Below are 23,752 nucleotides of genomic sequence, written 5' to 3'. Positions count from 1 at the left end.
CCCTAGTGTAGTGTACTCAGGTCTCAGCCAGAAGTAACATCTTTCTATCACTAATATGTAAAAGTACCAATGAATATTTAAGAAATGTAAGAAAGCATGTCTTGCTTCAGGATGAATTAAATTACATTGCTCCCAGTGACTTGGTGTTATTAATTCTTTAACTTATCAGGTTAGGTCATGATGCAAACTTAAAAGAATGCCAAAGAGAATCTTAGGATCCTGAAAATTCACCCCAAAAAACAAGAATTCCACTTGTTATATGTATAATACCCTGCGTTTTCCAGCTGAAGATGCCTTCCTCTTGTCCTTTTCTTTATGAGGAATAATTTAGCCATCCCATCTTAAATCGTTTGAGATCCTGTTTAAAGAACACCTACTCCAATTAGCTTTTTTTAACTCATTACTTTCATCTTTCCTTGTCTCACCCTCACCAATTTATGATAACATATATATTATATTAAAGTTGTTTCAGATATCTGTTTCATTAAACCAAAAACTCATTGGATTAGCAATTTAGTTTTATTATCTTTGTATTTCAAAAGCCTTGACTAAGGCTGGACAGCAAGACAAATTCAATAAATATACGTTGTATGTTTATAATCTGACATGGTCGAATACTTCAGAAGGATGAGCTAATACTGTGTCTATATTTAAAGCATATAGTGATCTTTTCAAATGTCACTTCAGAAGCACCATGACAACAGGTGTCAATGGTGAACTGCTATTTCAGGAGTAATTTTTGATTTAAAAATAAGATCATTCATCCTTGCCATTGTAAGGTAATTAATGTAAATTCATTTGCATATTCTTGGCTTCATTTCTTTTCATTCTTTAATCTTGTAATCACTCCTAGTAATACTCTGAAAAGGTGACCTTAGGAAGTGATTAACATATTTGTTTAGAATAATAGAATAATTGCTTGTTTATTAGTGTAGTGTTTGAACAAATAAACAATAGATTAACTGAGGAAGAATGTTTCTCAAACTTGAAAATTGGTCGACAATACTAATACATGTCATCTTTTCAAAGAACAAGTAATGAATTTATTAAAATATTAAAGGAATATAAGCTTTTGGCAGAAACTGACATTTAACAGACTTCAGTACAGCATTGCTTTATTAACTTTTGTTTCTTTGTATTTTTCCCTTTGTTTTCTTCCTTATATTTCTATCATGTCTTTCTGAAAATATTCATTTACACCTCAGGTTCACTGCTGTGTTTTTTCTGGGTCTTTTGTTATAATATTTCCTTTCCCATAGGTTCTAAAATCTCTCTTCCATCATTTACTTCTTAATCATTTCTTCTTGTTCTAGTTCTTATAAACTTCATAATTTTCACTTCCTAAAACATTTCTCATTTTTTTCTCACATCTTTTATACCACTTGTCATATCTTCCTTTCCTGCGTTCTCTTGTATCACACTCTTCATTATATCTTACAGTTATTCTCTATCTTGCACACTTTTCTCATTCATCTGGGCCTGTAATTCCTCATACTCAAAAATTTTAGCTCTTTTTAGAAATGTCTCTAATTCAGTTTCCAGTTCTTCAAGAAGCCACATCTAATTGTACCTGTTATTGCCATCAGAAGAGACTACTTTGCACAGGAATCTTTCACATATTTCACAGCCTTGAGCTTCTTCTTCATTTCCAGTGAAATTTAATTAATGAATTTAAGAAGATCAATATGGAATTTATGACACATATTCTATCATCAATAACCCCCATCCTATCTCAATCATTTCCATTTCAAAAAGCCCAGAATACAAAAATCCCAGCTAGGAGGTTTTTTTTTTTTTTATTTTAAATTCAATAGTAAAAGAATACTAGTTAACATCAAACAATTAAAAATATCCTGGACCTTTTTTATTCACATCTTATCCATGTTTGAGGAAATCAAACTATCAGTATTAAAAATACATGTGGTCAGGTACACACTTCAATGCCCAAACAGATGCCACTTATTTCTTCTCAATGGGCTATAAAATGGCAATAGTTATTTTCAAAAATAGCTTACTTTAATAGAACATTTGCTGTATTCCAGGTGCTATCCTAAAGTTTTAAATGTATGAACTAAGTCTTCACTACAACACTATGAGGTGTATGCAATTTTTAGCCTTTTTTTTTTTTTCGCAGATGAGAAAACTGAGATACAAAGAGTCTGAGTAACTTCTGGGTCTCTCAGCCCAGGGTCATCCCAGATCTAGACAGCTTGCATTTAGAGGCTGCATACATGAGCTGTCCAAAAACATGCTGGGCACCCATGTAGTCTATAGAGGTGACAGGTACCCTTGTTCGGTGAATCCTCACTATGAGTAGATAAAGTAAGTAACTAAAGTTAAGGATGTAGGTGAGCATAAAGAGGCAAAATTGGTTGTTTTTCTCATAATAGTTCAAGATTTGTCAAATTATTTAAATGTTGCTGTGGATCTCTCATGGTACTAGCAACAAAAATATTTGCATTTTTTACAACATTTGTTGGCACAAATCATGTAAATACCATATATAAATTAAACCATCCAAGATAATCAATATATATATAAGTTTGAGTCATATACTGATTCCATGAAACTTCTATCAATAAAATTATAATTCTGCACTGATTATAATATTAAATGATTATATACACATACATTTAAACACATTTACTTTAAGTTCTTTAAAAAAATCAATTGCAAATATTATAATTTTAACTGTGTTGTTATTTATTTTCAATTTTATGCAATACACAGACAATTCAAAGGCAAACATAATATTCCACATTAATGAATCATAACTGAAGATATCGAATGTAGAAGACTGTGTTTACTACAACATATTGTAAAACTGGTATATTTAAGGGTTTGCTTATACAAATATATTGATTTTTTAAGTATTCCTTGCATGTATTATAGAATTTCATTCCTAACCCTAAACAACCTGAAACAATCAACAACAACGATCCTGAAACAACATTTTGGGATAGGTTCTATTTTTATCATCATGAGGAAGAGTATTCATAATATTAAACAACAGGTATAACAAGAGCACGGACCATTTAGAATGCAGGCTAACCATGATGGAGGAGGATTCTGAGTCCAGTTCTGTGTTGAGGAGAACCTGGAGAGGGCACTCTTGAGGGGGACTCAGATAGCCAGAGTGGTTGTGGGCAGGGGAGCACGTAGTGGACTACGGGCATTAATTATTTATTGATTGGTATCTCTCATAAAATGCTTTTAATTTGCTCATAAAAAACCCTTGCCATTAGTTAAAAAGCTATTAAATATTTATATATATATATATATTTCGATTAATTTTAATGGGAACAATTATGATGCATTTCATCTCAACCCAAGACTCTCAAACAATTTTCAAAGATAGAAAAATATAAACAATTTAAATAACATGAAATATCACAACAGTTTATTGTATTGAACAAGGAGCAAAGTATGACTAAATAGCAAGTGGAGGTAAGTGGAAAGGGTACAAAGAAATCATACTGGGGAAGGAATGAATAAATGAAGAGGAAAATGATTGACTCTGAGACAAGGAAGCTTTGGGGGAGGTACAGGGTGACTCTGCATTGAAACTGCAATGAAAAATAATTACAGCACAGAAAAACAACAACAATAACCTATAAAAATAAAATCTGAGAGCATTTAGAAATAAGTCAAACTTGTGTTTGGCTCACAATAGAGAGAGGGAGGTATCAGAGAAGCATCCACCTCTCCATACCTCTCGCTAGTTCTAATTACACAAAGCAATCATGCTAATACAGCAATTAGAAATTATTTTGTACTCTATTCTCTAACCAAAAGCTGATGATTTTTAAAATGTTTTTGCCTAAAATAAAAGGGTCAAATGTTATTATATTTCTTTATTAAGGTGCGGGATAGAAAAGTGTTATATTGAAATAAAGAGGTCATCTGAAAAGTGGTGTAACTTTTTAAGAATCATGACTCTTAAATAACTGAAGGGCTAGCAATCAATACAGCCATATGAGGCATACAAGCTGAGGATCTGACGATCATTTCCATGTTCCAGTGCAGCAAATGAGACTGAATTAGTCAAACCTTGGTCACAAAGGTAATAAGATGCACAGTCAGAACTTCACCCCAATTCTGTCTCATATCAAAACCTATGTCCCAAATAATTGTGTTATATATGAAGAATTTCCTATTTATGTCTATTGCCAACATTTGAATGATAAAAAGGATTATACAAAGTTTTATCAAAAAGTAGGATAAGTAAATGATCATATCTGCAAGGGTCTGCTTTGCAAATCTTATCATTTACAGGTGAAGTCAGTAGAGTTTTCCTAAAAAATATTTCCGTTGCCAAAACCCTCTTGCCACTGACTGAAACTCTACCATTTGATTTCAGATGGGTTTAAAAATTGTCCGGAATACAATGTATTCTGGGATAAAAGCTAAAGGAAGATTTTATCACACATAAATACCACATGAGATTTAACTAATAAATGGCTTTCCAGAGTAGTGCCATGGAAAGAACCCTGAAGTGTGAGTCAGAAGACCTCCATTTTAGTTCTTACCACTTACTAACTGATTGGTATGATGATGTTACTTGACCTTTCTGAAATTAGTTTGTTTACATAATGGAGGCAACAATGCCTTTATAATTATATTGCACTAACACCTAATTACATTGCAAAATATTTCTTGCAGTTGGGCAAGTTATTGTATTTTTAAAGCTTTTCACCACATTAACAGGTACGCTGTCAGATCTGTTGGATGGAAAGGGATTCGTATTCCATAGCTGTTGTTCAGTAGCTAAGTCATGTCTTACTCTTGCAGGCCCATGGACTGTAGCCCACCAGGCTTCTCTGTCCATGGCATTTCCCAGGCAAGAATACGGAGTGGGTTGCCATTTTCTTCTCTAGGGGATCTTCCTTATCCATGGATCAAACCCATATCTCCTGTTTTGGCAGGTAGATTCTTTACCACTGAGCCACCAGGGAAGCTCCACATTCCATAGACAAAAGCTTTATTTGTAGTACTGAATAAGATGCAGAAAAGTGTCTCTGGGTACCTGGTGTAAACGTGGGGAGTACACAAATGGAGAGAGAGGTGCTAAAAACAACAGAAACACAAACCATCTATTGTACAATTTTGTTTGTAGATGGCCATGAGATTTAATGTATAAGAAAATAAAGTAAAACTAAGTGAAAAATAAAATGCAAGTTCTTTTTCATAGTCTCTTGTTTTACTTGCTCTGGAATTGTAGGTTTCTTTAAAATGGAAATGGAAAGAAAGAAAGAGGAAAGGAGGGAAGGAAGGAAGAAGAAAAGAGGGAAGGAAGAAAAGAGAAAAGAAGGAAGGGAGAGAGGGAAGGAAAAAGATTTAAATAGAAATGCTATGAAATATGCAATTTCTTGTTGACAGTCTCATTCTGGACTTTGGCTTCAGATTTCTGCCATCAGGTTATTCCTCCTGTGTTGTGGGATTTGACTTGCCAACACTCATCCTGAATGCTGAGCCATTTAGAAATCACTCATTCATGGCTTGGAAAACAAATTGGTCAGAATATTTTCAGAATACAGATAAATTATGACTACCACCTTACTCATCACAGCCATCTCACTAGGACTGCTGAATGGATCTAAATTAGACTCTGTCCATTTTAACCCATAGAGGCTATGACCATTAGGTCTTTTTTATTTTTTTTCAATAAAAATCAGTTGTAGCAAAATAACTTGGCTTCATTAATAAAGGATAACTTGGGAACTACCTAGCAATTAGTTAACAAATAGTATCTCATCCTGAGGTACCAAGAGAACAAATCATAAAATATAACAACTTTTTTCCTCTAGTTTTACTACAACATATAACTAAAGTTAATGTTAATTTTAAGGAGACCATATAACTTATTAACACAGCTATCACTGTCTTGTATATCTGATCTTTTACCTTTATTTCAGTATTAAAAAATATCCCTTATACTTGAGAAATGACAACCCTTTTTCTAATTATGAAATGATAAAATGCCTCCTTTACAACTCATGATTCTAGTGAGAAGTGAGAATATTCTATTCATTGTAATTCCCATGTGTTATTAGTAATTTATTGATCAACAAAGATTTTAAATGTCTGTAAATATATCTCTGAAAACTCCCACCACTTCTTCTCTCCAAATTTCAGTTTAAAAACTGTACAGATCTAAGCATGAAATAATCTTTAATCTTTCTTCAAATTTCAGCCTCATGAGTGGTACTCAGAGAGAAAAACTTGAGAGCACTCCCTATAGCCAATAAGAAACAATATGGAAAACTGATAATCTCCTACATAGCCACTGATCCTTTAGCCAGGAAGGAGAGATGTATGAGAGAAAAAGAGAGAGATTTTGTTGTTCAAAAATGCCAGTAGTATATTGTATTATTAATGAATATATGAAACAGTAATTGGTTAAAAAGGCCAAGAGTCTATTCCCAAAAGCATCTTTACATGACCCCTAAAGCTAGAGGAGGCTAATGGCACCCTGGACCTTAGGATAGCCATCATGTTCAGACTCAATTTTTCTTATATCATAAGTGAATAAACCCAGCAAAGCAAGCAGCCATTAATAATGCACATAATGGGTTTCTTCCCTCAGTACCCAGACTTTACTTGATAAGAAAAGGAGTACGTCAAGGCTGTATATTGTCAGCCTATTTATTTAATTTCTATGCAGAGTACATCATGAGAAACGCTGGACTGGAAGAAACACAAGCTGGAATCAAGATTGCCGAGAGAAATATCAATAACCTCAGATACGCAGATGACACCACCCTTATGGCAGAAAGTGAAGAAGAACTAAAGAGCCTCTTGATGAAAGTGAAAGAGGAGAAAAAGTTGGCTTAAAGCTCAACATTTAGAAAACTAAGATCATGGCATGTGGTCCCATCACTTCATGGGAAATAGATGGGGAAACAGTGGAAACAGTGTCAGACTTTATTTTTCTGGGCTCCAAAATCACTGCAGATGGTGACTGCAGCCATGAAATTAAAAGACACTTACTCCTTGGAAGGAAAGTTATGACCAACCTAGATAGCATATTCAAAAGCAGAGACATTACTTTGCCAACAAAGGTCCATCTAGTCAAGGCTATGGTGTTTCCTGGGGTCATGTATGGATGTGAGAGTTGAATTATAAAGAAAGCTGAGCACTGAAGAATTGATGCTTTTGAACTGTGGTGTTGGAGAAGACTCTTGAGAGTCCCTTAGACTGCAAGGAGATTCAACCAGTCCATTCTGAAGGAGATCAGCCCTGGGATTTCTTTGGAAGTAATGATGTTAAAGCTGAAACTCCAGTACTATGGCCACCTCATGCGAAGAGTTGACTCATTGGAAAAGACTCTGATGCTGGGAGGGATTGAGGGCAAGAGGAGAAGGGGACGACAGAGGATGAGATGGCTGGATGGCATCACTGACTCGATGGACGTGAGTCTGGGTGAACTCCGGGAGTTAGTGATGGACAGGGAGGCCTGGCGTGCTGCGATTCATGGGGTTGCAAAGAGTCGGACACGACTGAGCGACTGATCTGATCTGATCTGATTTCCAGGAAGGAGAAACAAAATTCATTGGTGGCCCAGCAACAAAATCAGAATCTCTCCTGAAATAAATGTAGATATATTCCTTATCTTAAAATTCCTTTTAAGGAATTGTAAAAATGAAAATTCCTTTTTTCAAAGAAAGTATATTTCTGAAATTATTATTCATTCCAAAGTAAAAATACTGAGTCTACAAATATAAGATTCCTGTTTATTTGCCTTTTAATCATATATGTGATGTTCATATATATACGTGTGCATACAAACATGCATAGTGCAAAACTGTTACATCATGTGGTTCATTCTTTTATGATTTTGGATATTTCCTTTCCATTTTGAGAAAGAGTTCAAATTAACATGCTTGATTGCATACCATGTACAAACACTATCCTTAACTATGATTATCCCTAACTATCATAAAGTACTAAGTGATTTTGCTTCCCAAAACAAATGAAAAACAATTAACAGCTTTGCAAACATGCTAATTAGGTGTCAAGCTTCTTTAATATGCATCTTTTTGCTAAAAGTTGAGGCAATAGGGGGGTTATCATTTTTCAGTATAAAATCGACACAAATTTTAATTAATCTTGTAAATGTCCTTGTGCTAAAATGACACCTGTATGCTTCATTTTCCAGAAAGCACCATGCTATAGCCAAGTAAAAATACACATAGATTCTTGGTAAGATCTGTAAGGAAAATGCCTGTCATGGGAAATTCAGCACCTGTGGCACTACAAACCAGGGGAAATATTTCCAATATTTTTACATCAGGGCCCTTTGGCACTCTCAAATCACACTTAAGTGTTGACTTCCTATACTGCTTTCCCCTAGGATATCCCGGATATGTCCCTTGGCAGGAATCCATCACTATTAAAATAAATTGCTTTCAGCTGTGAATATTTAATTCAAATAATGAGGAATAGAGAAGGCAGAAAATATCTATTACTAGTTAACCGGAATACAAGTCTGGTCTAGTGTCAGACTAAAGTGGGTTACAATCAAGATGAAGTCATCAGTTAAATATTTGGTACAGTAATTTAAACATGTTCAAGCTGAAACTCCAATATTTTGGCCACCTGATGTGAACAGCTGACTCATTTGAAAAGATCCTGATGTTGGGAAAGATTGAAGGCAGGAGGAGAAGGGGACAACAGAGGATGAGATGGTTAGATGGCATCACCAACTCAATGGACATGAGTTTGGGTGGACTCCGGGAGTTGGTGATGGACAGGGAGGCCTGGTGTGCTGCGGTTCATGGGGTCGCAAAGAGTCGGACGTGACTGAGCGACTGAACTGAATCTAAACAACTGCCTGATCAAATTAAAACAAAGCCAAAAAGGTCTGCTTTGGCTATAGAATTTAATATGAAAATATGGGAAAAAAGAGCAAAAAATCCTGCTGTTACACAGGTTTGGGCTGTACTGTGTAGTCTTAGTAGCAGTAATAGTAATAGTTCCCTGTGTAGTAAGGGAAACTGAAACTCTCTAAAGAAGCTTCCACAGAATTAATGGAGAAGTCTCCCTTGTCAGCTGACCAGGTGATGTTTCTTGAAGAAATGAAAAATGGATGCAGTATGTTTGTGTTGACAACTGTAAAACCAAGGGATTCATGTGGATTGACAAAGCCTTTGTAAGATATAGATAGGGTGTCCTGGGGTAGCACCACTGGCAAAATAAAGACACAGCACTATACATCTTTCAGGAGAGCCACAAGGGCAATGAGAAGCCAGGTGCTGAGGTAAACATCTAACGTATGACAACTGTACCCGATCCAACTCCACATACTGTATTTGCAGGATGGCAGTGGAGGGGTGATTTGCATTAGGAAACAATTGTTCACTTCAGATTTCTTTTAAAAAAGAATTCCCCTAGTATATTTTTGTAAGGACAATCACTGAGGTATAACTAACAATAAAAAGATAAACTTCACACATTTAACAACTAACACTTAATTTTAGCATTTCTATATCTATTTTAAGATAATGAATCAATTCATTATCCCCCAAAATATTCCTCGTGGACCTTTTAATTCATACCACCTACCCCACTTCCCAGGCAAAGTATAATTTTGTTTCTTTCATAATAGATTAGCTTGTATTTTCTAAAATATTATGTAAATAAAATCATACAGTAAGTACATTTTTGTCTGTCTTGTTTCAGCCTAGTTATTTTGACACTCATTCACGCTCCCACATGTTAAGAGTATTCCTTTTTAATTGCTGAGTAATATTCCTGTGAATGGATACATTGGTTTGTTTTTTCAATCATCTCTTGATGGAAATTTGGGCTGTTTCCACTTATGAATTACTATAAAGAAAGCATCAATGAATGTACATGCACAATTTATTCAATGGATATATGACCTCATATACCACAGACTTTGCAAGCCACAGACAGAGGAAATGACTGTATTTAGAACATGTAAGGAAGAGTTTACAACATTCAGTAATATGAAAACAAAATCACCAATGAAAAAAATCAGTAAAAGTTTTGAAAACACTTCACTAAAAAAGATATATGGAAGGCAGACAAGCACAAAATAAAATTTCTGAACATTATTAGTCATTCAGAAAATACAAACTGAGAGCACAGTGAGCAGCCTCTATATACATATTTGATTGGCTGAAGTTTAAAAGCCCTGGCCATACCAAGTGCTGACAAGGGTATAGAAGAGTTGGAATACTCACCTAAAGCTGGTGATGAAGTAAAAAGTTACCACCACTTTGGAAAACAGTTGACACTTTTTTGAAAAGTTAAGTATGTATCTAACATGTGATTCAGCCATTACCTTCCTAAACAAAACATCACTTCATTTAAAATTATGTTTTTTTAAATTTCTGCATGTTTGTAATTTACTTGATTCTCAATATCACTTCAGTTCAGTCACTCAGTTGTGTCCGATGGATTCCAACCCATGGACTGCACCACACCAGGCTTCCCTGTCCATCACCAAACTGCCAGAGCTTGCTCAAATTCATGTCCATCAACTTGATGATGCCGTCCAACCATCTCATCCTCTGTCATCTCCTTCTCCTCCTGCCTTCAATCTTTTCCAGCATCCAGGTCTTTTCAAATGAGTCAGTTCTTCCCATCAGGTGGCCAAAGAATTGGAGCTTCAGCTTCAGCATCAGTCCTTCCAATGAATATTCAGGATTGACTTCCTTTAGGATGGACTGGATGGATCTCCTTGCAGTCCAAAAGACTCTCAGGAGTCCTCTCCAACACCACAGTTCAAAAGCATCGATTTTTCAGTGCTCAGCTTTCTTTATAATCTGACTCTCTATCCATGCATAATACTGGAAAAACCATAGTTTTGACTAGACGGACCTTTGTCGGCAAAGTAATGTCTCTGCTTTTCAATATGCAGTCTAGGTTGGTCATACCTTTTCTTCCAAGAAGCAAGAGTCTTTTAATTTCATGGCTTCAGTCACCATCTGCAGGGATTCTGGAGCCCAAAAATATAAAGTCTCTCATTGTTTCCATTCTTTCCCCATCTATTTGCCATGAAGTGAGGGGACAGGATGCCATGATCTATGCTTTCTGAATGTTGAGTTTTAAGCCAGCTTTTCACCCTCCTCTTCCACTTTCACCGAGAGATTTTTTTAATTCTTCACTTTCTGCCATAAGGGTGCTATCATCTGCATATCTGAGGTTATTGATATTTCTCCTGGCAATCTTGATTCCAGCTTGTGCTTCCTCAAGCCCAGAATTTCTCATGATGTACTCTCCATATAAGTTAAATAAGCAGGGTGACAATATACAGCCTTGACGTACTCCTTTCCCTATTTGGAACCAGTCTGTTGTTCCATGTCCAGTTCTAACTGTTGCTTCCTGCCCTGCATACAGGTTTCTCAAGAGGCAGGTCAGGTGGTCTGGTATTCCCATCTCTTTCAGAATTTTCCACAGTTTATTTTGACCCACACAGTCAAAGGCTTTGGCATAGTCAATAAAGCAGAAATAGATATATTTCTGGAACTCTCTTACTTTTTCGATGATCCAGCGGATGTTGGCAATATGCAGATAACACCACCCTTATGGCAGAAAGTGAAGAAGAACTAAAGAGCCTCTTGATGAAAGTGAAAGTGGAGAGTGAAAAAGTTGGTTTAAGATTCAGAATTCAGAAAACTAAGATTATGGCATCCAGTCCCATCACTTCATGGCAGATAGATGGGGAAACAGTGGAAAAAGTAGCTGACTTTATTTTCCTGGGCTTCAAAATCACTGCAGATGGTGATTGCAGCCATGAAATTAAAAGACGCTTACTCCTTGGAAGGAAAGTTATGACCAACCTAGGCAGCATAGTAAAAAGCAGAAACATTACCTTGCCAAGAAAGGCGCATCTAGTCAAGGCTATGGTTTTTCCAGTGGTCATGTATGGATGTGAGAGTTGAATTATAAAGAAAGCTGAGTGCTGAAGAATTGATGCTTTTGAACTGTGGTGTTGTAGAAGACTCTTGAGAGTCCCTTGGACTGCGAGGAGATCCAACCAGTCCGTCCTAAAAGAGATCAGACCTGGCTGTTCATCGGAAGGACTGATATTGAAGCTGAAACTCCAGTACTTTGGCCACCTGATGCGAAGAGCTGACTCATTGGCAAAGACCCTGATGCTGGGAAAGACTGAGGGCAGGAGAAAGGGACAACAGAGGATGAGAGGGTTGGATAGCATCACCAACTCAACAGACATGGGTGGACTCCAGGAGTTGGTAATGGACAGGGAGCCCTGGCGTGCTGCAGTTCATGGGGTTGCAAAGACTCAGACACGACTGCACGACTTAACTGAACTGAACTGAGATGAATGCAATTGCGCAGTAGTTTGAATATTCTTTGGCATTGCCTTTCTTTGGGATTGGAAGGACAACTGACCTTTTCCAGTCCTGTGGCCATTGCTGAGTTTTCCAAATTTTCTGGCATATTGAGTGTAGCACTTTCACAGCATCATCTTTGAGGATTTGAAATAGCTCAACGGGAATTCCATCACCTCCACTAGCTTTGTTAGTAGTGGTGCTTCCTAAGGCCCACTTGACTTTGCATTCCAGGATGTCAGGCTCTAGGTGAGTGATCACACCATCATGGTTATCTGTGTCATGAAGATATTTTTTGTATAGTTCCTCTGTGTATTTCTTGCCACCTCTTCTTAATATCTTCCACTTCTGTTAGGCCCATACCATTTGCCCTATATTGTGCCCATCTTTGCATAAAGTGTTTCCTTGGTATCTCTAATCTTGAAGAGATCTCTAGTCCCCCCCATTCTATTTTTTTTTTCTCTGTTTCTTTGCATTGATCACTGAGGAAGGCTTTCTTATCTCTCTTTGCTCTTCTTTGGAACTCTGCATTCAAATGGGTATATATCTTTCCTTTTCCCCTTTGCCTTTAGATTCCCTTTTCTCAGCAATTTATAAGGCCTCCTCAGACAACCATTTTGCCTTTTTGCATTTCTTTCTCTTGGGGATGGTCTTTATCATTGCCTCCTGTACAATGTCACAAACCTCCATTCACAGTTCTTCAGGCACTGTCTATCAGATGTAATCCCTTGAATCTATTTGTCACTTCCACTGTAAAATCATAAGAGATTTGATTTAGGTCATCCTGAGTGGTCTAGTGGTTTTCCCTACTTTCTTCAATTTAAGTCTGAATTTAGGAGTAAGGCAATGAGGAGTTCATGATCTGAGCCACAGTCAGCACCTAGTCTTGTTTTTGCTGACTGTATAGATGACACGACCCTTATGGCAGAAAGTGAAGAGGAACTCAAAAGCCTCTTGATGAAAGTGAAAGAGGAGAGTGAAAAAGTTGGCTTAAAGCTCAACATTCAGAAAACTAAGATCATGTCTGGTCCCATCACTTCATGGGAAATAGATGGGGGAAACAGTGTCAGACTTTATTTTTGGGGGCTCCAAAATCATTGTAGATGGTGATTGCAGACATGAAACTAAAAGATACTTACTCCTTGGAAGGAAAGTTATGACCAACCTAGATAGCATATTCAAAAGCAGAGACATTACTTTGCTAACAAAGGTCCGCCTAGTCAAGGCTATGGTTTTTCCAGTGGTCATGTATGGGTGTGAGTGTTGGACTGTGAAGAAAGCTGAGCACTGAAGAATTGATGCTTTTGAACTGTGGTGTTGGAGAAGACTCTTGAGAATTCCTTGGACTGCAAGGAGATCCAACCAGTCCATTCTAAAGGAGATCAGTCCTGGGTGTTCTTTGGAAGGACTGATGCTAAAGCTGAAATTCCAGTACTTTGGCCACCTCATGCGAAGAGTTGACTCATTGGAAAAGCCTCTGATGCTGGGAGGGATTGGGGGCAGGAGGAGAAGGGGACGACAGAGGATGAGATGGCTGGATGGCATCACGGACTCGATGGACGTGAGTCTGAGTGAACTCCAGGAGTTGGTGATGGACAGGGAGGCCTGGCATGCTGCAATTCATGGGGGTTGCAAGGAGTCAGACACGATTGAGCAACTGATCTGATCTGATCTAATCTGATGGAGCATCTTCATCTTTGGCTGCAAAGAATATAATCAATTTGATTTCGGGATTGACCATCTGGTGATGTCCATGTGTAGAATCTTCTTGTGTTGTTGGAAGTGGGTGTTTGCTATAACCATTGCATTCTCTTGGCAAAACATTGTTAGCCTTTGCCCTGCTTCATTTTGTACTCCAAGGCCAAATTTGCCTGTTACTCCAGGTACCTCTTGATTTCCTACTTTTGCATTTCAGTCCCCTTTAATGTAAAGGACATTTTTGGGGTGTTAGTTCTAGAAGGTCTTGTAGGTCTTCACAGAACTGTTTAAGTTCAGCTTCTTCAGCATTACTGATTGGGGCATAGACTTGGATTACTGTGACAGTGAATGGTTTGCCTTGGAAATGAACATAAATCCTTCTGTCATTTTTGAGATTGCACCTAAGAACTGCATTTTGGAATCTTTTGTTGACTATGAGGGCTACTATATTTCTTCTAAGGGATTCTTTCCTACAGTAGTAGATGTAATGTCATCTGAATTATAGTTCTCACTATGCTATGGTCCTCATTATGCTAGAAACCAAAAGCCATGTAAACATATTTTTCATGAAAGGAACATTTATAGTTTGACATGTTTTCTGCTGAGCTAGTATAATAATTTCAGAAGCCCTTTATCTCACATGGAAACTAAGGCAAAGTCTAGAAAGAGAAAGTAATCACCTGTAGAATTTAAAATATTGTAATACTGTTGAAGCCATCCTATTTTGCCATTATTTCTTTCATATTAATGAGATAAGCATCAGTATGGCAAAAGGAGAAATTCATCATTATACTTTTTGAGAAAATAAAAGAATAGCCTTTCTCTCTTCTATTTGGAAGTTCTCCAAAGACACACGTCTAATGGACAAGGCAATAAAATGTAGTCTACCTCTGTTCCCTTCTTTTCAGTAAAACAAATACCATTAAATCAATGCTCAAAGAGGGCACTTGAACACTGCCCTTTTGAACAGAATATGTCTTCAAACTTAAACCTAAAGATCACTGAAGATACGTGTTCATCTAAACTTTTGCTTTTATTCTAGTAACCTATTTTAGTTTCTTCTTAAAGACTGTTGATTAGGGTCAGATTTTAGTTCTATAAAGTGAATCTTCCTGCCTTCACCATTCATAAACCCATAAAAGAAAAAATTATGAAGTTAAAACATTAGCTATGCAGCCACATGTTTTCCTAAAGGTAAAACAGTGAGCTTGAAAACAAAGATCCTTTAGTGACATATAGACTCTAACTAGCTGTGTGTCATCTTTTAAAATGACCAAGAATGTGTTATGTTGAGTGACATGGAACAAATGTTTATTATGCACTTCTCATTTCTCAGTCAATTCTAGGAGTGATGAGTCAAATACTGTTTTTCCTCTATGAACCTAACACACTAATCATGGAATATGTAAAATAATCAGGCTAATCAATAAACAGACAATCACAAATCTGTTTGTAGAAATAGTGAACTTCTGGACTCATTTATCTTCTTTCTTTTACCTAGCAACTGAGCACCCTTTCTGTTTGAAAAATCGGCTGTTGAATGACAACCCAGAAATTGAATCTAGGACGTGAAGTAGGGTAGATTCATTCTAGGAGTAGAAGGTATACTGTCTAAGACAACCTCCAAAGTCCAAGAGGAGTGGCACGAATGCCCAGCAGTGAATATCATTAGCACTATACTGGGCTGATGTTGTAACATGACCAGGACTGAGATTGTCTGACCACTTAGCCTCTTATGGTTCCTCTCTAACTACTGAGGTTAGATCTCCAGTATTTATATCAATTTTGGAAACTACCCCAAACACTTTTTTTTTTCTTATGTTGGCCAGAATCCGTTTAACATTAGTTGATATAAAACACATTAAACAGAATTCTGCAGCAGAGAATAATGAATGGGGATTATTACAGATTTGTTGGGACATGGAAGGCCATCTGAGGTGATAACATCTAAGATGAGACTTGAAAGAAAACTGATAGTCATGTGAAGAATAAAGTTGCCCATAGGATGAATGATATGCTAAGGGTTTAACATGGGAAACACTGATTGTGATACAAGACCTTGAGCGACTGAACTGAACTGAACTGAAAGCTCCTTTACAATGAGAAAATGAAGAGAAAGAAAGAGAGGGGACTCTTGCTGAAGTTACAGATTTGAGGAGGGCCCTATCATTTGGGACCTTGAAGGACCTAATCAAGCTATTAATTGTTATTCTAAAGATAATGAAAAGTTTTTAAAAGAATCTCAGAGGTGGAGCCACACAATCAAATTTGCATTTTAAAATACCATTTTGTTTTTATGTGCGGAATGGAGTAGAGGGGCAAGAAAAGACTCAGGGACACCAGATAGGAGGTTATTTCAAATATTCAGGAGAGCCTGGACTAGGATTGTAGTGATACAGACCAAAACAAGTGGGAAGATTTGCAACGCACTTTGAAATAGTTCCAATTCAAACATGTCTGTGCATTAGAGGTAGAGTAAGGGAGGAGAAGTTTCTGAAGGAAAGAAAAAAAATATATCAAGGACATACAGAGATAATCCAAAGGAGAAAACAAAAAAGAGATTAAATATATAAGTTTCTAGAAATGGTCAGTACTGAAGGCATACAGATTTGGGAGACATCAGCATAGAGATACTTCTAAAGACATGGAGATGGATGAATCATTCAAAGAGAAATGTATTTTTTAAAATATTGAAAAGAATCTGAGTTAAAGCCCTGAGGAACTTCAATATTTAGAATCTGGATGAGAACGGGCAGTACAGGAAACTGAAAGCTCTTCAAAGAGGTACCAGGCAAGCTTGCTTCGCATAACCCAAAAGAAAAGCAGGAAGGCGGAGAGAGTGTTTAGCTCTAGATTCAAGCTCTGAGGAATTCAAGATTACAGAAGAAAGTGTCCACTGAATTTCAAAGTAAGGGTAATTGATGATGTTGGAAAGACCAATTCCAGTAGAAAGCAAGTCCATAAGTCTCATTGAAATGGGCTGTAGAGCAAATAAAATTCAAATGTTAAAATGAGTGAATTAGATCTTTATGTGAGCTTCCCTGGTGGCTCAGTAGTAAAGAATCCACCTGCCAAAGCAGGAGATGCAGGTCCAATCCCTGGTCTGGGAAGATACCCTGCAGAAGGAAATGGCAACCCACTCCAGTATACTTGCCTGGGAAATTCCAAAGACAGAGGAGCCTGGCAGGCTACAGTCCATGGGATTGATTGCAAAGAGTCTTAGTGACTGAACAACAACAATAATAGGTCTTTATGTATCAACTTGGATAAAATTTGAAAAACGAATGCAGAGTGAAATTAAATACTGATAAAGATATGTTAAGGCATCATTAATCTCAGCTTAATGATATTACATATCATTTACAAATATACATATATGTGGTAAATGTTTAAAATCACAAATGGAAGGACGTACTCCAAATTCAGAATAGCAGTCATTTCTGGGGAGGAAGAGATGGGATATGAAAGAGGAATGGAATTTCTTCAACTGTGTTTTATTCCTTAAAATAAAAAGGACTCTCATGTAAAAGTGGTGTGAGTGATAATGGAGAACATAGCTTTCTGATAAACTGAGGCTCCCAGAGGGTAATTACCAAGTTTCCAAAACTAGTTAGTGAAGTCTGAATCCAGAGCCTTTCCTTTCAAATGTAGTTTCTCTCTCTCTCTTATACACACACACCTTACTGGGTATCTCATAGTCCCTTTAAAGGTAAATTAAGGCCATTATTTTTTTAAAAATCTGTTGCAGTATCTGATCAAAAAACTATTTTTGCTAAGAAGAGGGATTAAAATTACTTTACATCTGTTTAATGCTTTAATATCATATTTCTCTCATGTCTATCATTCATTTGATCCTCACAAGTTCTTAAATTTATTTACATATAATACATATTAATGACTCTCCAACACAGATCAATACAAATCCTTCAAAGAATACACAGCAGTTTCTAATTAATTCAACACAAACCTGCCTTTATTGTTTTGCTGTAATCTATTTCATTCTCCTTTATTATACAGTGTGTTTACCTTTCTGGACTGTTTATGGAATTCATTGCATATTCATGAGGTTTATACATTTTTGCTACTGGAAAGAGTGTGTATCTTAAAAGTATTAGTTCTTTATTCCTCATCCTTTCCATTTTATAAAATTGAAAAAAATCTTTCCATAACTGTAATTTACACATTTTCTTCATGAACTTGGATAGCTGACTTTAAAAGCCTTTAAAAGCCTTTGAAGTAGCACAGTCAGATACTAAATGTTATGGTGTCACCTCCTCTCTACATCCTTCATTTAGGCTGAGACTGTCCTCTCAACCTATAACTTCTCTGTTATTCTTACTTACCGCTCAGAGTGTGAGGCTGCATACGTGAAACCTTTGCTTTATTTTAGTGTCTCTAAAAAGCACCTGCCTAGTAGGAATATTGCAAAGATTAGTAAAATAACACATATAAAAATATTAGAGCAATATCAGGCACACAGTAGTTACTCAGTAAATAATAGCTATTAATTTATTACTATGGTTGCCTATTAATTTATTACTATTAGTAAATAGTAGCTATTTATTATTATTGTTGCCTTATAAATAGATTTAATAACTATTTACAAAGCTCATTCTCTTATTTATAAGTACAGGCATATTTTATTTTTTTTTAGGTAATGATTTTCTGCATTTCCACATTTTCCAATTCTTCACAATTAATTGTCCTAATAATATCCTTTTCATGGCTTGGCTTTTGTTTTAAAATATTCCACTTTCCTCTCATATTTCAATAACAGTAAGTGAAGTTTGAATTTAAGCTGTCACTGCCTTAAGTTATTTTTACCTTAATACTGAAAAAACAAAACAAAACATTACACTCTTACAAAATTCTGTATCAATCGGGCCATGCTCTCTTTCTTTTTGTTATATTCCACAATATATCCAAGATCCCAAACAGTAGGATATAGGATATCCTGTAGCATGAGCATTAAGTCAGAAGATGTACATGAAATGATTGGGATCATGGCTGGAACACAGCAACTGTTCATTAAAAGTTAATGCTTTGCTGTGGTATTGATCTATCCAAGCAATGAGACGGCAGGAAACCTCAGTTCCTAGAACTATAAATACCTTCAAGTGTTTGGGTGGGTGTCTATAGGGCAGGATTTCCTTTGAGCTTCAAAAATAACCAAAGATATTTCCAGAGTAAGTGTGTGTGCATGCTAAGTCACATCAGTCGTGTTCAACTCTGTGCAACCCTATGGACTGAAGCCCACCAGGCTCCTCTGTTCACGGGATTCTCCAGGGAAGAACACTGGAGTGAGTTGCCATGCCCTCCTCCAGGGGATCTTCCTGACCCAGGGATCAAACCCATGTCTCTTACATCTCCTGCATTGGCAGGCAGATTCTTCACAACTAGCGACACAGAGTAAGCAGGAGAGACAAATGGCAGAAGGATGAACAAAAAAACTAATTCTCAAAACACATGAAATGGCAGCTGGCCTTGTTGGCGAAAGCCTAGACCACCAACATGATGATAAAGGGCTCTATCGTATCACCATAAAATAATGGTGGGAGCTGCTGTTTTTTCCCCATCTCAGATTTATTCTTCTCCAGATAGCATAGTAAAAATTCTGCTCAATTTTCACCTTCAGTATGATTTCTGATTCTTCCTATATTCAGTAAAGAACTGTACCTTCTCTGTCGGTCTGTCATTTCTTTCCCCCAGTCTTAGTAAAAGAAGCCCCAGAAAAAATCTGTAATCTCTTCCTGTAATACAGTGACTCCAATTTTTAATTTTTTTTTAATAACTATTACTAAACGTCACTAGCATGCCTTTGTTTAATAGGCCTTGCTTTGTTACACCAGGAATTTCATCTTTCTCCCACATGCTGTTGAAAAAGGCAGGTAAAGGTTTGTTCTGATTTGTGTAGAGATTTGTGGTGAAGACAAAAGCATGCACCACGACTACCCTCCATCCTCTTGCCGCAGCTTTGTCTTCTGGCATCCTGGACCTGAAATATCTTTTCTTAAATTCAGTATGCCCTCACCCTTTGATTAATAGTGAGCTATCTCATTAAATCTGGACCTCTGTTTTATAACAAAAAGTAATATATTTTTTTGTTTGCAAAAGTTCCAGAAGGAACTGAACTTCCAAAGTTTCTTTTTCACTCTGCCATCCCAACCTAGCTGTTTTTCTTTCAAGTTTCGCACCATCTTATTTTAGTTATATCACCTCTGATGTGAGTCTCTTGCTTTTACCTGTCCTTACTTTCTCTTAGATCTCTAATCACACTGCCCCATCTCTACAGAAAGATTTGTATGGGTAGTTTATTTTTTTTTTTTTCACATTTGTTCCTGTTGCATATGCATTTTGTTAATTATTTCTGTAGCTGTAAATACCTATTTTACTAAATTAAAGTTTTTGACTCTACATCTTCTCTTGAGACTTTTCTTCAATTTTAATTTGTCTCGCCATTCTGAGCTTTTGAGAATTAAGCAAAGAAATATGTATTGGCAGTTCTTTCAGTTCTACCAGAAATTTTCTTATCTTACATACACCTATGCAAAATACACTTTTGAGAAAATCATTTAACCTATTATCAATGAGCAAAAAATATTGCATTTCTTCCCCCTTCATAATCTCCATTTTGTAATATATATATATATGTACAACTCTGTAGATCCACCTCCCTGATTTCTGCTAATATGTATATTCAAGTATATGTCTTCTGGTTCAATGAAGTTAAGTGATTCTGACGCTAAGTGGGTAGTATTTATACTTATGATAGTCTACTTCTCTTGCTGAATCATTTCCTATGTGACAGCCACTATGAAAAGAATGACCTCTTATTAAATGCTGTGGCATATATTATCAGTGCTCATAAACAGATGGTCCTCCTCTTCTCTCTAACATACACAGCCCATTTGCACTTAGGCAGGGTTAGGTGACCAGCTGTGGATAATGGGATGAATGAAGCATTTATGTGTGGAAGCTCCATGCTCACTTCTGCTCCAGCCAGTGAGAAAGTCAAGACTCTGGAGCTTCCTTTAGTTTAGGTAGCTCTGTGATTGCAAGGTTCAGAGCACCTGCCAACTCACAGTGCTCATGTAGCATGCACAGGAAGGAGACCTGAGTTGTATTATGCCATGGAGATTTGGTCATTAATTTCAAAGCGGTCTAACCTCACATATTCTAACACCACCCCATGGCGATATTAAGTACTATACTTAACACTAGTTCATGGATGAAACTAAGGCTTAGAAAGTTAACTCTCTGGGCCTCAGTTTGCTCATTTGGAAAAAGGGATCTGCATGACATTATTGATATGAGATAGTAAATATAATTAATAATACTGCATCCATAATGTCAGCACTTTATTGACATTGGTGCCCTGTTACTATGACAACTATCATCATCATTATCATCATTATTCCCTAAGACAACATTATTTCCTAAGTCTTTTCTTTTTGAAAAGAAAGCAGTCTCATGTCTTGGCCTAATAAGTGAATATAAAAACAATTTCTGGTAAGAAGGATCAATATTGTGAAAATGACTGTACTATCAAATGCAATCTACAGATTCAATATGCCCCCTATCAAATTACCAATGGCATTTTTCACAGAACTAGAACAAAAACATTCACAATTCATATGAAAACACAAAAGACCTTGAATAGCCAAAGAAGTCTTGAGAAAAAGAATGGAACTGGAGGAATCAACCCTCCTGACTTCAGATTATACTACAAAGCTACAGTCATCAAGACAGTATGGTACTTGCACAAAATCAGAATTATAGACCAATGGAGCAAGATATAAAACTGAAAAATAAACTCGTGTGCCTATGGGAACCTTATTTTTGACAAAGGAGGGAAGAATATACAGTGGGGCAAATACAGCCTCTTCAATGAGTGGTGCTGGGAAAACTGGACAGCTACATGTAAAAGAATGAAATTAGAACAATTCCTAACACCATACACAAAGATAAACTCAAAATGGATTAAAGACCTAAATGTAAGGCCAGAAACTATAAAACTCTTAAGAGGAAAACACAGGCAGAACACTCAATGTCATAAATCAAAACAAGATTTATGATCCACCTCTAAGACCCACCTCCTAACATAATGGAAATTAAAACAAAAGTAAACAAGTGGGACCTGATTAAACTTAAAAACTTTTGCACAGCAAAGGAAACTACAAATAAGGTAAAAAGACAACTCTCAGAATGGGAGAAAATAATAGCAAATGAAACAAATGACAAAGGATTAATTTCTAAAATATGCAAGTATCTCATACAACTCAATATCAGAAAAACAAACAACCCAGTCAAAAAGTGGGGAAAAGATCTAAACAGGAATTTCTCCAAAGAAGACATACAGATGGCTAACAAACACATAAAAAGATGCTCAATATAACTGTTAGAGAAATGCAAATCAAAACTACAATGAGGTATCACCTCACACCAGTCAGAATGACCATCAAAAGATCTACAAACAATAAATGCTGGAGAGGGTGTGGAGAAAAAGGAACCCTCTTGCACTGTCAGTGGGAATGTAAATTGATACAGCCACTATGGAAGACGGTATGGCGATTCCTTAAAAAACTAGGAATAAAACACCATATGACCCAGCAATCCCACTCCTAGGCATATACCTGAGGAAACCAAAATTGAAAAAGACACAAGTACCCCAATGTTCATTGTAGCACTATTTAAATAGCTAGAACATGGAAGCAACCTAGATGTCCATCAACAGATGAATGAATAAAGAAGCTGTGGTACATATACACAATGGAATATTACTCAGCCATAAAAAGGAATGTATTTGAGTCAGTTCTAACAAGGTGGATGAACCTAGAGCCTATTATACAGAATGAAGTAAGTCAGAAAGAGAAAGATAAATATCATATACTGACATATATATACGGAATCTAGAAAGATGGTACCAAATAATTTATTTGCAAGGGCAGCAATGGAGAAAAGACATAGAGAACAGACTTATAGACATGGGGAGAGGGCAAGATATATGGAGACAGTAACATGGAAACTAACATTACCGTATGTAAAATAGATAGCCAATGGGAATTTGCTGTATGTCTCAGGGAACTCAAACAGGGGCTCTGTATCAACCTAGAAGACTGGGATGGGGAGGGTGATGGGAGGGAGGTTCAAGAGGGAGGGGCCATATGTACACCTATGGCTGATTCATGTTTAGGTTTGACAGAAAACAACAAAATTCTGTAAAACAATTATCCTTCAACTAAAAAATTAATTAATTAAAAAAAAAACTTCTTATAGAAATCCTGGTATCCTTGCCCTTTCTTACAAGCATACATACACACACACTCATATACTCTCTTTGAAAGGAAGAGAAAAGATACTGGAAATGAAAGTGAAAGTGTTTTGCTCAGTTGTGTCCAACTCTTTGCAACCCCATGGACTGTAGCCCGCCAGGCTCCTCTGTCCATGGGATTATCCAGGCAAGAATACTGGAGTGGGTAGGTGTTCCCTTTTCCACAGGATCTTCCTGACCCAGGGACTGAACTGGGGTCCCCTGGATTGCAGGCGGATTCTTTACCATCTGAGTCACCAGGGAAGCCCTTTTACATGTTTAACACCAAATGTACATTTTTATACTCCACCATCATGCATGCTCATCCTGCTCCAGAGTAAAAATTGGTTCTGTGTTATTTAATATCCTTCTCCATCCCAATATTCTTTTTCTATTTGCATATTTAATCTTTAAATTAATT

Source organism: Bos javanicus, chromosome 4 (genome assembly GCF_032452875.1).
Source record: "Bos javanicus breed banteng chromosome 4, ARS-OSU_banteng_1.0, whole genome shotgun sequence".
Taxonomy (NCBI): domain Eukaryota; kingdom Metazoa; phylum Chordata; class Mammalia; order Artiodactyla; family Bovidae; genus Bos; species Bos javanicus.
Note: the sequence above shows the minus strand (reverse complement) of the source record.